The sequence below is a fragment of the Rhea americana genome, unplaced genomic scaffold (genome assembly GCF_003343005.1).
Source record: "Rhea americana isolate MKP2758 unplaced genomic scaffold, rheAme1 scaffold_111, whole genome shotgun sequence".
NCBI lineage: Eukaryota > Metazoa > Chordata > Aves > Rheiformes > Rheidae > Rhea > Rhea americana.
This window is the reverse complement of record NW_028185162.1, coordinates 2,616,493-2,634,813: the sequence shown is the minus strand read 5'-3', so window position 1 is coordinate 2,634,813 and position 18,321 is coordinate 2,616,493. Positions and strand designations below refer to the sequence as shown.

The window sequence follows — 18,321 nt, the reverse complement described above, 5'->3', positions numbered from 1 at the left end:
AAAAAAAAAAAAAGCAAAGCTGTGTTCAGTTGGATTGATTAACAAACTGGGAAGCTTTTGCAGTTTGGTGCTGTTCCAGCGTTTGTAGCTTTAGTGGCATCTTTAATCCTTTCAAAGTCTAGCTGAATTTGGCTGGTGAAAGCTCCTGCTGTCACTGCAGTGCACATATGCTTTTCAGAAGCCACAATGGCAAGCTTACCAACGAGCTCTACCCTGCAGGCTCAGCAGATTTTAATGTTTAAGTGAAAATTGACAGATTCACGACAGAGAAACAATTTGTAGCGTAACTCACGTTCACCCTGCGATACTGCAAATGGCCTTCAGAGCAGYGACGACACGACTAGTAACGGGGAGCCAACAGGCCCGTTCCCCCATCGCTGCCTGCGGGCAGCTGCTACGCTCTGGCGTTTTGCACAAAGAAAAAGGAGCCCCGGCCGGGAGCCGGAAGGACGGGGTGACCAAAGGCACAGGCAGGGCAGAAGACACCACAACACGATTATTATGGGTAGCTTGTGATATCAAAATTATCAAGTGGCAATACCATCAAACACCACAAATCCCAGTGCTGAAGCTGTCCCAGTGCGTTCTCCATCCCTACTGCCCACGCACCAAGTGCTGACACAAACCTTGTAGGTGCCTTGACCATCGTTCTCCCACATCAGTCGGAGCTATTCTCAGACATAACAAGCAAGCTACCGCGCGTCTCCCCAGCGGTTTTAGACAGCAAAGTACCTTGGCAGGAACGCACACACTCTGCGTGGAAAACGCTCAGGATAGTCACCACGCAACAAAGCCCTTCAGGCCACTAAGAACTTTGATTTGTGTTACATCTCTGTGTACAAAAGCGAGTCTGAGAGGATTATAAGCTTAAACATAGTTATTATTTATAATCATAAGCAAGAACCAATAAAACCAGTACAAGCTCTTACCGACTCACAGGGATCTGAAGCCTGAAAGTATTAATGAAATAGCTGCAGCGTCTTAGTCTAACGTTTCGTTTCACATGCCACAGTACTCACCCTGTGAGAGCAGAGGTAATTACCACTGATAAACACAGAGAGAGCAGTGTTCCGCGCCACCGAAATAACACATCATTCGCTTGTATTCGCTCTGTACTGCGATCAAAGCACGTACTGTAGGTATCACACAAACAATTGCACTTTTTCTTTCTGCACATGAATTCTTGAGCAATTAACCCCCTCAGAAGTTAACACATCCATTGCAGAAAATAACTGTATTTCATTTTAAGTGACGCTGTTTGGAGCTTTAATTTGTTCCTAGGAACTGCAAGTCTGAACACCACGAGACCTCTGCAGACTGAGGCGAGCATTCACAGCCTCCGCAGGAGGGGAAAGCGGCGTCCCCACCAAGAGCTCTTCCTGTTTCAAGGACTCCTGTTATCGTGGGTGGCCTTCAGTTTGCAGAAYATACAAATGCTACAGCCTGCTCCAAAACTTTGTTTTCCTAAAAAGACAGCCTGCTAATTCTCTTTGAAACATTGCAGCATGGGAAACACTGGGAAGAAAAACCCGAGGGCGCACACAAACCAGGAGAAAGTAAGATGGAACTCAGCATTCCTCTTAAATTCTCTTCTTGCGTTACTGCTAGAAGAATACAAGGTTGACAAAAAGCTCAGACGCTGTTTCAGAAGCACATTAAACCTGCTCATCTAAAAGTATAGAAGGGAAACGTCCATAAACAAACAATAACTAGGGCTGTCCTCTGAGCTGTACAGTTTTTCCAAAAATACCTTCGATCTTTAAGAGAAAGGAGCACACAGAAACACGACAGCGATGCACGACGTGGGTACGTCACCTCAGCCTGCATTAATATATACCAGGGTTTAATTAGTTTAAGGCCCTCTGCATTCAAAGTTACAGCAGTTTAAGTCAGAGCTTGTCCGTATGCAAGATTTACATCGACAAAGATGTTTCACTGGATGGCAAGATTATCGCTACCTAYGTGGCGGAGTTTGAGTAGCACAACCAAGAAGTACTGCCCTACATAAAGTCTGCCAGTCCTTGGAGATAAATGGCTCTTTTGCACGTAGGGAGTTCCCCAGTTACATCCTGGTGATAGATCAGTGCTCTGCCTCAGAATTTACCAGTGGAAAGAGTTGCTTCTCTGTTGTGCTCCAGGGCTTGGGGAACCCTAACAGTTACCTGACCAATATTAACATGTTGATCTGGATAAGTTAATGATGCCATAATTTTCAGAAATTCTCAAACATCATCTTGAATAAGAGATGTTGATTTGCTGGCATGACTAACGTTACAGGCATTACGGATTATCAGCATTCTTCATTATTCTTGGWCGTTGCACTCATACCACCCAGTGGGGAGTAACCAAGTAGCTGCAGGATGACAATAGAGCATGTTTTGGGGAAACTGAAACCTATATGGCAGACACTCAACAGATGACTTCTGGCAGCCAAACAACACTTGCCCTAAATCACGACTACATACTGCGTTCGAAGCATCTGCAACAGCCAAGGGAGAGGGAACGTTACCAAGCGTGGAGATGCAAGAAGATCAAAGACATCATATTCTGGACCTGCAAACACATCCACCCACATGGCGGTCATCACACTGGGCTTGATATTAGAGGGGTTGGGAGGARTGAGATAGTTTTACGTTTCTTTAAGGAAAGGTCAGAAGACATCCAACAAATACTGGAGGAGGCACTGAGTTGCTTGTTAYGGTCTGTGGGCACAGCAGTGCTAGCACACATACTCGGTAGGGTTGTGGTTTTTTTCAGTATGGGGCTGTGACTGTTGTAACTCTTTTCACTGATTTTTAAACAGACGAGTGAATTTCACTTCACCAGCTCTTCATTAATATGCTCTGTACATTACCATTGTTTTGTACAAACCTGCAAGTATGATTTCATTCTGGAAGAAATATCAGCGATGTCAAAGTTTTTTTCCCCATACACTGTTGGAGAGAATATTCATAATGCAAGCCTGGATTTTTATGCTTTCTGTCTTCATTTAAAAATGTTTCTGAACTTGGGCTCTTGCTACAGATGAAACATTTTAATGCCATGACCAGAGACCACTGTCTGTATTAACAGGATTTACAACACATGCTTTGTTTATTTCTGTCAAAGGATAAGCTTTGGCCGTATAGTATATCTTTGGGTTACATTTGAAAAAAATAATTATTTTCCTAAAAGTGCAAACAATAAGGAACCAAAACAAGGGAAAAACATTTCTCAGAATCTTTGAGCWTTTGGCAATGTAATAAAGCTGTCAGTGACTGCGCCTGGCCTCCCTTTCTGATGACTGCTGGGGAATCTGGGGGAACGCAGTGCAAAAGCTCCAAGGAAAAACTTGAATTCAAGGGGATCAAAAGCAGCTGAGCTCCCATGGGCAGCTGATTTTGCTCCCACATGAAAAAAAGCCAAAGCAACAAGTATTTCTACTCCTACTRAGAGTTCTTCAGACACTGAAAAACCATGGCTGCTGACCTTTGAGGCTACTGCAGATGAAGAAGSGTGCCAAAAAGGGAGGGAGATACAAGACAAATAGCAGCTTTCCTAGGGCTTGCTTTCCAACAATAATGTTTGTTCATTATCTCCATGAGCTGCCCCAGCAGCCCCTATATTAGAGGGCTCTGCTCACCACGTGAGCTTCTTTTCTGTCAGCTCCCAGAACCACTGAGCTCCTCCTCGTTTCACAAGTCACTGAGAAGCCATCCTTCACGGCTACATTCTCCCCATCTTTCAGAAACATCCTATGATCCAGAATTGCCTTTCTCCTGTTTCTCAGAGGTTTCCGTAAGATTACCGTCTCTCCTTCTTCTCTCCCTACCTTCCCTTCATTCTTTGCTGCATACAAACTGCTGAGCTGCAGAACGTAGCAGCGTGTGCTTCAAGTATAGGCACTATACAACAATATCCGCATATAGCAATAATCATCTCCAACCTGTTCCCCGTTGCTTGGCCTCCACAACAGCAAAGTCACATTCATAAGACCTTCTCACAAGAACTCAACAAGACAGAGACTAATGTTTTTCAATAGAGCAGTACTTTCTACCATTTTAGTAGCTAGAGTACTGAAATCTGCTCAAGAAGCCAGGATATAGGCAGTATGGTTTTAAAATATTCCCACCTGGCTACAGCACTTTTTGTATGCGTTATTCATAGTACTCTATGCTGCCCCTGCAAAAATCATCAGATCTCATTTTCATGAATGCTGTTTTGTAATGCCTTAAGTATTTAAGCAGTTAACCATCCTGGTGCCTCATTAATACCATTATATTGTTGTCTATTGTTACAATTTGCTATTTTTAGTAAATCTGCACTGATAAGAAATGTCTTGCTAAAATTAATTCCACTAAGAATCCAGACTTACAAACTGAATTCATTGCTTAGTCAAAATTTAGTATTTACTTGATAACAGAGCCATAGAATGATTTGCTCAAATGATATTTACGCATTAAGTATTATTTTATGAGTCTATGTCACAGGCACACAACCCTGAACTATGCTAAATGGAGTGAGAGGAATTGTATGTTGAGACAGGTGAAAAAGTCAGCAAGCAAGCCAAAACCTGAAGGCACAAGGGAAAAGAGGCAGGTTTTCAGTCTGAGCATCCCATTTGCAGAGGTGGTATCTTAACTAATACGAAGCAGAAGAAAATGAAAAGCGAGGACAAGCTGTGGCTAGCTGTTGTAAGGCATGCAGATCTCATTCACCATATACAGCTGCTAGTTTGAACACATTAGATTTTTACCCCGGGGAAAAAAAAAAAGTGTATTTATCAGCAAAGGTCACTAGTTCACATGTGCCCAAGGCAACATCACACCCATTTTACAAAAATATATAAATAAATATCAGGTCTATGGTACAGCTAGAGACATGAGGGTTCAAGGGAAAGAGAGAAGACAATTTTGTTTCAGGAGTGAGGAGACTTTTTCTTCTATTTTGTTCTATGCCTTCAAAATACCTAAACATTTTGCATCTCTGATCATCTAAGTATGCAATGGCAATAATTTTCATGAACACAAATACACAATTTCTCACCAGTCTGAGCAGCAACTTTGATGAAATTCTAAGTTTCCAGGAGAGAAACTGGCCAGCTACAAAGGCAGAAGATGGCACATTCGGGTCAATCTGTACCGAGTCACAACTAGATGTCAAGGGTAGTTTCTGTAGAGTCTTGGTCAGGCTTCTGTGCATGAAAGAGCTGGAGGCTGCCAGGCACAGCTGGGCTAGCAGCTGGTGGCCGAGTAACACATCTGTATCCTCACATCCACCGGCTGCTTCTGCTGCGAAGGGCAGACGGACGCTGGCACCCCATGCCCATGCGCTGTCTAGACCTTCACCGTCAGATGTGGACGGCTCACGGCTGGTAGTTCAGCCTGTGCTTTCCGGGAGCCCATCTTCAGGTCCTATTTAATACAGCATTACGCAGCTGCCTCTGTGTTTCACCACCTCAGCGACTCCTCCAAAAGCCTCTACGAGCAGGCTCTAGGCATCTTGGACAGCAGACGACGCTGCACATCGCAAAGCATCCAGCCAGGACCCGGAGAAGGGAGCGTGGCACACGACTGCATTGGAGAGCGTGCGTGCTCGCTAGGTGCGCRGCTCCTCGCAGCATGCAAGCCCAAAGGAAGAGAATTTGGCCGCGCACCAGCATTTTAATCAAGGAAGTGACATCCATTTACCACAGGGCAGAAAGTAAACAGCACGGTCAGTTGGGGCAGGGTGCAAAACAGCGCAGGAAAAAGCTGGAGTGAGGCCAGAACAGTTCGGAACAGAGACAACCACACACAGCTTAACTGAAATGCAACACGTTATCATGTTAAATTATTGCTGATTCCAAGAGAAGCCAAAACGCCACAGTAATTCCTCTAGTTATATTTTACCGTCATGCAAACAAAGACCCTTCTATACTGCTATAACTGTTTTACAATGGAATAAACCAACTGCACGGTAAGCCCTAAGAAAGACTGCTTTAAGAGAGGAAAATTAAGTATCAATCAAATAACTGAAAAGAATGCAAGGAGTACTCTAAGATCAATTTACAGCTTTCTCGGTGTTTATCAGCATGCTAAGTTACAAGCAATCTTCAGGCTGGCTGCTTTCTGGAGCCAATGCTAGCGGTCAGTTTGTTAGAAGGTGTAACGGTAGCTCCTCAGTGAAAGCACCTATGCTTAGTGAATCAATCCCCCYAGCACTGGACAAGCATAAGGGATCCAAGCTTCAAGCACCTCTTTGAAACTCGAGGTCTGGAATTTTCATTTTAAAATTGAGAAAATGTTTYTATAAATCTGTTCGATTTATGCAGCATTGCACAGGAAGTTAATTCCCAGGTCAGAAGCAAACTCTCCCTTGACTCCCTTGCGCCTGAATTCAAACTCAATGCTCACCCACTTTTTTCCAACTATTTAGCTCTGGGAAATAATTTGCTTTTACTCATTTCAATGTGAAGAGCCTGGAAATCCTGTTTTGTTTTAAAAGGAACTGGGCACCTGGGGTGTATACTATTTCAGTATAAATTGTTTATTTTGACCCAAAATTGCACTTTATCCATTGAGAAATATTTAGATTAAAAGTTCTCCTTGCTATTAATTGCAGTAAAGTCTCTAGACATTTGCCAAGATGAAAATTTTACAAAAGTTTGCTTTTTCCTTTGCAATGCAAGGATGTTCTTTCAGTAAGTTAACATACATGAAAAACCCTAGTGATTAATGAAATCATGTTACTAGATTTAGACAACTACTTATCTTACCCCGTCTATCTTAATTCCTTAGTCCCATACCTCTCCATTCCTCTCTCCTGCTATGCTGAAAAACAAAAAAATCTAGAGCACTATCTCACCCTAGTATGTCATATTCATCACCAAGACAAAATTGAGACAGCTGTAATATATAGCATAAACTAAGTTAGTAAGAAGAAAGAAAACTCTGCAGAAGTAGGATACCAAAATACTTAATTTTGTTACTATTCCCACCTTCCTAGCATCCTTGGTGGGTATTATGCATGTCTCTCCTCTTTGTCCCCCACACAAAACCAACAGTAGAAGTAGAAGCTCTCTCAAAAATTTAGCGAACAACAGTCCAGAAATCCTAGATTATTACATACCATTTCAACCACTGCTTTTCATTATGGGAAAAAGGCTGATGCTGGCTTGCGCTCTGAAATATTTTTGCTGTTCATTCACATCATTGCAGTCATACTTGGATTTAGTTTCAAGCCAGCTCATTTTTTCAAGCAATGGGTAGCTGCTAAAATTACAATAGCAGTATATAGCTGTAAATCACTAAAAGAAAACCTGAAAATTTAAACAATTGCATCACTTTCCTAATCTAGCTCCATTCAAGGGAGGTCCATTCYGTACTCTCCATACTTCTACTCAAGCCCACCTAACTCACTCTACTGCAGCAGTCATGTGGCAATAACTGGGTGAGGCTAGTTGGATCTGTGCCCACCTGAAAGCCAGAACTGGTCTCCAAAGGCATAGCTTGATTTTCTCAGGGAGCCCTCCTCCTCACACCACAAATACCTTCCTCCTTTCTGCAAATTCTATGTTACCCATAATAGAAACTTATTCAAAGTAAGTTTCTGCTGCTCTGCAGAGGACTGCAATGAACTTCTGCATTCAGCTATAAACAAGCAAAAGGAGTTCCAGTTTTACCCAGTATTATATCAGAGGAACAGCTTTGAGCCACCCCAGCTTTCAAAAAGTAAAACGCTGGTCACTTGGATGGCGTTATTTGTACCCCATCCTAAACGGGGGAATGCAGGGAGCTGGAGAAGGCAGAGGAACAGGATAGCTTCACTTGAAGCAAGCATTTCAGGTTGTATTTTCATCATATCACCACAGCTCCCATTTCAAATAAAAAGAGATCAAGCTATTTCTGTTGAAATCCTTGGCCAAAGAGACCTATGATGACAGCTACACATCTTGTTCCATTGTGATGGGAGGTTTCTCTCCAACTGAATAAATCACATTTATCAACAGTTAATCCTTGGRTTGAAATAAATTTATGTAGGCATTTGAACTGAAAAACAGAAGCATTACTCAACTCATATCTCCTCTAGCTTATGAAAATCTTATTCTGAATCTATGGATGCAGAGTCGGAATACAGTAAGTTAAGATGCTTCTCACTACAAATTATGTAGTGCTTTCTCACATACAAATTACAAAGTGATGTGTGTAGAAATTCCTTATTCCATATGGCATACTAAGCATATGTACAAGGATTTGGAGAGACGAGGTATTCTCTGAAGCAGCTGTTTCCAACATAGGGACAGTTATAAACACAACAGTAAGTCTTACAGCGTTATTCATCCAATACCTGAGCTTGTACTAGAGGTTGCACTAGATCAGCATTCAAAATCACACGAAATTCCTTTGAAATTGGAATTGCAATTGAAACCAATATTCTAAAGACTTTGTGCTATCATTGTTTCCTGGACACTTGGAGTCAAGAGTGTTTGCTGATAAGATAGAAAGCGTAGAATTTCTAATTATGCCAGTGGAAACACCTAAATTACTTTTCATGTCAAGTTTGGGAATTACATTTTAAACATTAAACTTCTTAATCTGTTTTTGGAAATCAAAAAAAGAGAGAGACTCAAAATTCTTCAAAAACATCTCACACATGAAGGATATACTCTTTTCTTATTTCATGAACCAGAAGTAGAAAAATAAGTTAAAACCCAAGGAATTCATATATGCAGAAAAATGCATGTCCAAATCCATGATACCGCAATAAAATTGCATATGACAGAAAAACGTGTAGACTGGCAGGCAAACTCCAATCTGTTTCTCTGCAGACTAAAAAGATATTTATTTTATTTGGCTAGGCTAAAAAAGATTTGAACATACATAATTTAGGCACATTATAACATGTATGAACAGTGCAAATTCATTCCTTATCTATGTTTATTCCAAAATAACCTGAATTCAAATCCAAACTAGATGCTGAAATAGAAAAAATGCAATTGCAAATTATCTACATCAGTAGGCATCTACTCACTCTCATCACATCTAAAGCAGTCCAAAAATTCTTCTCTCAGGTTGCAGAAATACTCCCAAGTTTGTCAGCAGTTATAGGAACGTGTGTCCAGAATATTGGGCACTGAAAAGAGGCAAGCCTGGACACTAATTTTATTACTGAGGCAGCAAAGAATACTAGAATTGAAAAGTCAGTTCATTTACAGCTTAGTCACCTCACCTGTGGACGAGAAAAAAACACTCCACCCTCATTTGTGATAAGCTCTTACAGGTGAAAGTAAGAGAGAGACTWTGGAGGTATACTCTTAAAGCTTTTCCATAAATACTAGATACCATTTTAGGGCCAAACAATATCAATTTAGCACTGAAGCATTTGAAATTCAAGTTTGCTTACATGCAGTTCTGCAACAAGGGCTTGAGAACCRAAGGAAAGTTCAAGCCTTATCCAGAACTTGCCATGAACTACTTTCTAACTTTCATAAGATGGCTGTTGTGAAAAAGTCCATTTCCCAAACTGTCTACAGTAAAATATATTTGTTTCTAGAGCTGAAAGAGTCTCAGTTGGTGACTTTACCACTGCCCTTTTCAGTTGCCATACCCCTCTTCTTCCTCCAGYCTCAGTCTCCACAGAACATTAAGGACCAGTAACCCACAAATGCTGCGGCTTGGAGCCTTGGCTTTATTCAAACTGGAAAGTCAAGAAACCCAGTAAGCACACAGTCCAGCATTTTTATTTACTAAGTTGAAAAACAACATCCCCAGAAGATACCTACCTAATCAATGGAAACCACTCTCTTACAAGGAAATATTTCTGCAACTAAAGCCAAGACAAAAAAAAAACAGGCTCATTTTCCTTGTTGTGTAGCCTCTATACATATAGCATGGCAGAAAATGGAAATGTTGTATCAAGTATCTATGCAACGCGCCAAAAGAGGCACAATCGAGTGCATGGTTCTTGGTCCCAGTTCTCCTGAAATCACTGGAATATATGTTGTRTACTGATGAAAGCAAAAAGTCAGGACTGTCAAATGTGAAACGATTGTTGGATCTGACCTGCTTAAGCTCAGTTCCAAAAGACTGAGAGGACACCAGGTAAAGCAAGCTTCAAACGGCCTCTAAAGACATGCCTCTCATGGATTCCATACCTACGCCGTGGAAAGGAAATTTCTCAGCTATGGCCCAAGACAACGAGCAGACTAGGTTTGCATTTCAGTTCACAGCTTTTGGCAAGCCCAAGCATTCAAACATTATGAGTCGGTGCTCCAGAAATCATTGAGTTTTATAAACCATTATTTTTTTTTTGGCCTTTTTTTTCCCCTWCAGTCTATGCAGGGATCATTAAATTTTCATTTTGCTTCTCTAACTGTGAGGAACACTTCCCACACCCGCCAAGTTTGTTTGCTTTGTTAAAAAAAAAAAATTTCATGTTATACTGTAAGGTCTGGTGTCGGGGAATTAAGAAAAAACATACCAATTATCGTGGAAGTTGGGAACAGATATTGTGCTGCCTTGTACTTTCACACAGCCCTTGAACAACAGGGAATACTTGTTTTTTTTTTTTTTTTTTTTAATTAAACCTCAAAATATCTTCATTTCTGTGCTCAGCTTCCAAACAAATAAGTTATCTGTCGTTCCAGCACAAAAAGCAGACATCACTTCTGCTGCTATGTTCCCTGTTACATTACATTTTTGGCCAATAGCCTCTTAACATCAACATGAACTTTCTTCCATTKTGAATTCTCCTTTTCTCCATTCAGAAGTTCAGCAGAAACAACCCCATTTTTGATTAGCACACAAAATCTTCATACCAATTATTCAGTTTTTTAAAAGGAAAGATTGAAGTTCAACAAATTCTATAGGACAATGACTCTCAGATAGTAATGGGATATATAATAAGGAACAATTCTGGGTAAGGATTTCAGCATTGTTTCAGTTTCTAGTTCTATTACTGATGGAACATTTTGTCTTTTAATAAAATTGTCATTGACAAATTTGTTATTGACAAAAAAGACATTCTTGGTACTTGAAAAAAAAATAACACCTTAAGGAGGCAGCATGCTATCAAGTAATTGCTCTTTGGAAAAAAATCTAGGATTTCAGATTTCAAATACTTGTCAATGTTGTAAAATTCTCCTTTTATGTAAAAGGTCAGAAGGCTTGCTAAAAATTTTATGCTATTTCCTGCATAATTAGGGACTAAAGCTTATCAGTCAAGTATACAGTAGGTAGTAATAGTTTATATCCTTTTCTTCACATCTGGTTTTATTATGGAAGCTTTTAAGAACTATGGATTTGCATTACAAATTTACATTCAAATTTGCATCCATTATTCCAGGCTGGACAATAAAAGCCTTAAGCTTTTCTTATTAGGAATCACATCCCTAAGTAAAAACTAACTTTAGACTTCCATAATAGTATCTTACCAAGTTACTTCAGTTTTGACAGGACACCACTTAGAAAACACTGGCGAATAGACAGGGCTCATTCCAAGTGCTATCAGCTTACTTGACTTGGACAGAGTGAAGCCTTTCATGAATTAAGCTCGGGTTCAGCCTACACTCCGGTGGATGAAAAGGTTTCATTATGTGCAGTGGAAGAACACGTTGTTTGAAAACGTGATACAAATACTGACGTTTAGCATAATTTCAGTTCAACTTTTACTAAAAGGGTAAAACTGTATTAAATATGTTATTTAACCATCTCTAAAATACAAACACTCTGAAAATCTTTAAATAGGTTTGCACCCACTGAAGAGCGCATAGATGGTATCAGTACCATCTAGGGCTATCAGATCAAGCTGCCCGCAGATTTAAGAYGTCTCTCAAAACAGGTGCTGGCAGCTAAAAAGAAATTTTTGCCAGTACTTTGTTTCTAAATGCATTATTTTTCTATATACAAGTAGTCATGTACTAGTGCTTTAAATTCCAACATTTTCTGCGTACATTTTGCGAGCATCTCAATTCTTTTGAAACTTCAGCAGCAAGCCAAAAAGGGTATTTTAATTCTTTTCAGGAACTTCTTCACTCAATGACAGTCACCTTATTTCCACTGCAGTCTGTGATGTCTCATTAAGTCAGCAGAGCAAGAGACAAGGAGCAAGAGATATAAATAACAACAGAAAAGAAAAGCAAGAACAAGAAGTTAGTCAAGAGCAGGGCATTGATTTGATTTTGTTTTCATCAAATGCCTGCCTCAACTCCCTCTCCCTTCCCTCCAGCAGGAGAGAAACCCCTGTGATAAACAGGCTCTTTGACAAGATCTCACTGGTCTCACCAGAGCGCTGTGCACAAGAAGATACGCAGCAGTGACCCGGACTAGAAGCTGGCTAMCCGTACGAGGTATAGCGAGCACCTGCAGAAGATCTGGYGAGGAGTCAGTGACCGCCAGAGTAGGTGACAGCGGGCCCAGAGCACGAGGCTGCCCACTGACCCAGGCACGCATGCTCTGCCTACAGCGTCTAGCCTCTTCCCAGGCAGTAGTCTYTCACGGTTAGCACGGCTATGACAAGGAAAAGGAGCTCTAGTAGCTTTTAGGGGCCCTTAGGAATCACGAGGTAGGGGGAGTCCTGCCTGYGTGTCCGACCTGTGCCTGCAGCAGCCTCCTGCCAGCACCCCCTCCCGCGCCTCCCGGCTCTCCCCGGTCAGCTCGGAGCGCAAGTCCTTTATTAAATCTATCCTGTTTAATTCCCCACAAACTTTGAGTGTCTCCCTCCACCGGTATCCGACCCTCTCTTGCTTATCTTGTGGTCACACGAGGAAGTAAGCGATCACATGCAATAACTGATAAGCCGCTCTATTCAAGAAACATATAGTAGGTTTTAGGCAAGCAACAGCTTCCGACGTGAAGAAACTTGCCTTCTGAACGCCAAGCACATAAATCACTCAATATATAAACACCAGCTTCAACTTCTGGTTTTTGGATTGTACAGTCAAAAGGGACCTTGAAATCTACACTTTATTTGGATTCCRAAAAATAAACTGTTTCCAAACTATTTTGTAATGCTTGTGCAATGGCCTCAAGACAGACAGTAATTTAGACAGCTGTGTGACTAGTCACAGAAGCTGCATTTTTAGAAATATCCCTTCTCTGGAACAATTGAAACTTTCTCCAGCACGAAGTCCACACACAGAGAGCAGTGTTTCCCAGCAAACATCTAACAGTTTCATTATTGTTTAACTACCAAAAAACAGCTCCAACAATCTATCAAGCTTGACATTTCATCCGTCTCTGCCGCTAACCGAGAATACTAGGCATATATAGGAAGCGATTCAAGGATTCAATAAGAAAAATTATTTTGTTAACCCAAACAGAGAAACTGTTTCTCTTCCTTTAACGATTAATTTACTCTTTTGAAAACCTGTTCAGGAAACCAAGGCCTGTTTCTCCTCTAAGTTACAAAACCCAAGTATCGATCAAAAAAGAAATCTGCTTTGTTAGATGAATAAAAGCTTCATTTTAAGAAAAGTATAAACCGCATTCTGAGGTAATCCTATATAGGAGGGATTCATCACAGCGACACTAGCAGCACTATCGGTTGCAGCTCGAGCCCAGCTGCGACCGCTGCATCGTAGCAGGCGACACAGTGGCGCATTCACCTGCTGCCRCCGGCCCTGCCGCCCCAGGAGCGCCGCTGCTCAGCCGGTTTCCAAAGGGCTGCGGCTTGGCAAAGCTCCGAAGCAGCATCAACAGGATCATGGAAAAAAAAAAAAAGATGAATGCCTGACGCAACTGTGCCGATTCTGTCCTCAAACACGCCGCCACCTAAATCTGCTCACAAGAAATTACTCGTCCGAGTGATCCTAGCAACTCCCAGACGTAGCTGGGAGAATGAAACGTAGAAGCCATCTCCTGATGCCAGCAGTGACTGCCTTCGAGCAGGACACCGACATCAACGAGAAGTGGTATCGCATTAGTTTGAGCCTCAGGTGCAGTAGTATGGTATTTTCTCATTTGGGGAGCAAGCTAAACCAATATAAACTCACTCCCACAGAAAGTGGCATTGATTAACCTATGCTACTCTTGACATTGCAATTTGAAAATTATCCCAGTGTAACTTTTAATAATAYACATAACGCCCAAAAGAGCAATCTTTCTGCAACAGTAGTTACAACATAACAAGTTATTCCCGAAAGAGATCATTTTAAATTTGCCCATTTAGAAATATCTCTTCACCTAAGTCTAAAGGAAAAAAAAAATAAAGCAGACACTATTTAGAAATATTATTTTGAGCATATCCCACAACCTGTTGAATATAAAAGCAGAAGGAGCAGAAAAAAATTGTCATTAATATTTTAGTCTACACTGAAATATATCATGGAAATTCCTATTTGAAAATTATCTGACACAGAAGCCAGAGGGCAGTTCTGTTACAGAAAGAAGTGTAATTGATATATTGGAGTAAAGTGAAAACCTCAAGAGCAATTAATTTGAAGAATTCATGAAGAATAAACAGTTGTCTTCCAAGACACAATTCTTTTTAAAGACTTGAAAGTCCCTAATGTGAAAATAAATTCAGACAGCCAAGCAGGGTTTTCAGAAGTTAGAATGATGAGTCGTCTCTCTGTTCTGAAGAAACAGACTGAGAAACTAAGGAGAAACTGATAAAAAAAATGAGTTACTGATCTGACAGGGTCATATCCTGTTTCTTAAAGAAAACAGCACTTCTACAACCTTGCAGAGTTCTTTAAAGCCTGAGTAACTGAGGAGGGAAGGACGTACCGCCGGACAGTCAGAAGAACGCTCTGAACACACAGCCAGTTCTGTTTCCGAGGTCAGTTCAGCACGTGATGCAATTCTCCCACCCTTTGGTTTTCCCCATCTGTGAAATGGAGATTATGCTTATTCATCCCTGCAAAGTGCTCTGTGCTCTCTGAATGCCAGCTGGTATAGGTTCAAAGTACTAATTTCTGGCTTCTCGTAATGATTCTCAGTGGGAAGCAGAGGAAAATAAGCATGACACAGGGAAGGTACTTTCAGAAGACTCCTGATGGGAATATCTTGGGGGACCAGGAGGCTGGCTAGGGCTTCACAGTGGCGGAAGGCCATTGAGAGAGGGCTGGAGGAGCACTGGCCCCACAGAAATACAATTAGGAACCGAATGCAAAGTGCAGACACATCAGTAGCCATCRAGCTGCAGCAGCACAAAACATGCCATAGCATTGACTGTAATGCTTCCCTGAGAAGTTAGATTGATACTGAAGCTCTCAGCCCAAGCCAGAGTGCTAGCAGTATTCAAGATAAGGAACTTACAGCCATGCTAAGCTTGTAGTCAGAGCCTAGATTACAGAGAAGTACTAAGGTCCCTCATGTTTTTACTACTGCATACCAATASCTACTCTGTCCTTGATCCACAGTAGTTCATATACAGTTGTGTCCAAAAAAGGCGACATGCTCACACCAAAGTATTTGCATCTCACGTTATCCTTCTTCCAGTAAAGTGTTTTATGAATCCCTATCTTCCCTTTCATTCTTGAGTACTACAGACTTGGTTCATTGGCACATGTCTTTTCTCTTCTACATCTAACTTCTCATCTGTGGGTCAGGCTCAATAATCTTCAGGACTAATCAAAGGCTTTAGGAAAGAGACACACTGAGAGTATTCTGTATACATTAGAAAATGCACTGCTCCTGTAAGAGATGGAAAGGTAGCCTAAACAAACATAAGCTTTCCTACATGTATTACCGTGAAAGCAACACTCACTAGATAAGGACAGCATTWACCAGACTAGACACGAGACCCAAAGTTGCAGTACTGGGTCAGATGCACAGTCTTCCTCCCGCCACATCCTGCCTCCAGCACAGCTCCTGTGAGTCAGAGGTAGGTAGGCTGATACAAGAACACCGCAACATACCACTGTGTGAAAATCTGCTTACACTCCTCCACCAAGAAAAAGTTGGTTCAAAGTCTAAAGCACAAGTTTTAATATCCCTCTATATATAGCACTGTACATTCAACTCAAATCAATCTCTACCATGATTGGAGAGTTTAACAATGTCAGTAATTTGTTATAAACAACAAACCATGGTACAAAGTTGCATAACTAAAGTGAAAGTTACATATTTACATATTCCCGCCTCCCCCCTTAAAAAAAAATAAAAGACATACTAAAGTCAACCACAATAAAGAGAAAACTGAAGGCCTGGAGTAAGAAAGGCTTCGGTCATAAACACAGGCTCAACTAGCAGACCACCATATATATATATATATATATATATATATATATATATTATTACTTTGCACACTTATTGGATAGTATTGCATTCTATTCTAATTTTATTTGGAATCATAACAGCCTAATTACAAGTACTTTCCAGTCAGGAAGACTAGCCCTCACTGGAAGCCAGCCTACTTTTACTATCCTACTACTAAACATAATATTTAAAAACAGCTTTAGAAGTATTTAATTTCAACAAAAACTTGAGCAATTAAACATTTATCCACAAACACCAATGTCAAGGCAATCAGCTTTTAATTAAGTCCTATTGCTACCAACTGAGGGGACATGCAAACCACAATGTCCTACAGCTGGCCTGAGTGTACGCTAGGATCCACATAAGCAGAGAGAATTACCCTTAATGGAAAACAGGACAATAGCCTAAGTTTAACTATTTTGTTTCATTAAACCCAACTGTTCTATCTATTATGTTTACAGAAGCAAGGATCTCTAAGAATGAATACCATTCTTCCTCCCCACCACTATTAATGCAAAAACGTATTAAAGAGGTAACAGTATTGATGGGGGAGAGGGGTGCGGGGAAGGAAGCAATTGCCCAGAATTCATAAGAAACAACATTTAAAAGTGATCACTTTGATTTTTACTTCTTAGTTCTGAAAAAATAAGGTAGTAAAGGAAATGGTGACATGAGGTAAACACTATTTTTTCTGTTTGTTTCATGGTATCAGGCACGTGCCTTAATCATTTTGGAGCTCATATTTAAATAAAATCTATTTAAAATAAATAAATAAAACCCATTGCATTTTAACCATGCAAAAATGCCAACTAAAGTGACATTGTACCTTTCATTCACTATCCTAATGAAATGGAAAACAAAAAAAAAGCATTTTTTTAAACCCACTGGCTCTTTACTGATATTGCGATCAGGTTAGAAAGAACAGAAAACTGCCAGGAGTTCCCACACTGCTGCAAAGCAGATCTCCAAAGAGAATGCCCAAGACTTACTGCAATTCCCACAGACGATATGGTCTGTGTCAGAGAGGAGGAAGTAACACACACAGCTCGAACAAACACAACAAACAAAACGTTTATAAATGTCTCTACAAATTAAACATTACCTCGAACATTTCTTAAGTTAAGGACCATAAAACTAAACCATTCCTATCTAAGCTTTAATATTTTACTTATCTCTGCGGTATCTCAGTAAGCTTGGCCAGCCCCACCGTACTTGAAAACACAGGAACTATCAAGTGCAGCAGCCCATCTATCACACGCTCATAGTGTTGAACACGTTCATCCTCAGGTATTTTGCCAAATAAGCATCTGATCTGTATAGGCTCAGATCAGACTCAGTGCATGTTCTCGATGCACAGAACTTACCTTTATCAACCTGCGATCAAGTACTGAAATACTGGTAAGAAGCTGATTAGATGATATGCCAACAGTTTCTCTACAGGAAACACCTTGACCAGTTTACAGGAACAAACTGTTCTCAAGAACATTTGGAGTACTTTTATTTTCTCAACTGCAACGTGACTCCTTTTGCCTTCTGTGGCACTATCATAGCTTTCACTTTGTTACGTGTCCCTGATTTTGACGCAGAAGCAGAGCAAAGTTACTCATCAAGAAAACAACTTAGGTCCTTCCCACCAAGGAATTGGCACCCGAGGAACACCGCCATCACCCCGACGAAGCAGTCCCTTGGATGTGATAAAAGGCAAATAAGAAACTCCAAATTTAAGCAAAGAACTAAACCAAAGGTTGGCACGTATCCAGAATTTCTCAGTTTTCATAGCATTCCAAGCAGAATAACCTACTAACCCTCAGAGTCCCTTTGGGAGCACAGCTCGGAAGAAGAACGAGCTTCCGACGAGCGCTCTCTGAACGAGAGAGAAGAGGCTGCACCTGCGTCCCCCGGCCTGGCCCTGCCCCACCTCACGGAGGGCCCCCACAACCCCAGGAGGGGCGCTTCGCCCCACCTCCCCGAACCCAGGCCCCCGCAGCCTTCCCCAGGGCTGGGCAGCCCCGCGGCCTCACGCCACGGCCCCCGTGCCTGACAACACCCCCACGCCTCGGCACCCCCCACACCTGACCCCTGCTGAGCTGCCTGAGGGCCCCCACGTCAGGCTGCGCCCCCTCACCACTGCCCCACACGCCCAAACCTCGGCAGCCCCCCC

The 18,321-nt window shown here is 41.4% G+C and overlaps 1 protein-coding gene across 5 annotated transcripts in view; it reads right to left on the bottom strand.

Moving 5' to 3' along the window:
• The window catches only part of RFFL (ring finger and FYVE like domain containing E3 ubiquitin protein ligase), a 29,738-nt gene extending 11,735 nt beyond the window's left edge, over positions 1-18,003 (bottom strand). For 2 of the 5 annotated variants that reach the window (XM_085315624.1, XM_085315659.1), the window contains exon 1: positions 5,026-5,803. The gene's annotated coding sequence lies outside the window, so the exon portion shown is untranslated. Of the gene's footprint in view, positions 1-5,025; positions 5,804-13,564; positions 13,586-17,149; positions 17,308-17,524 lie in introns of those variants that run through there. The other 3 variants (XM_085315632.1, XM_085315643.1, XM_085315651.1) reach the window with 3 other exon arrangements.
• Between the last annotated feature and the right edge of the window lie 318 nt (positions 18,004-18,321).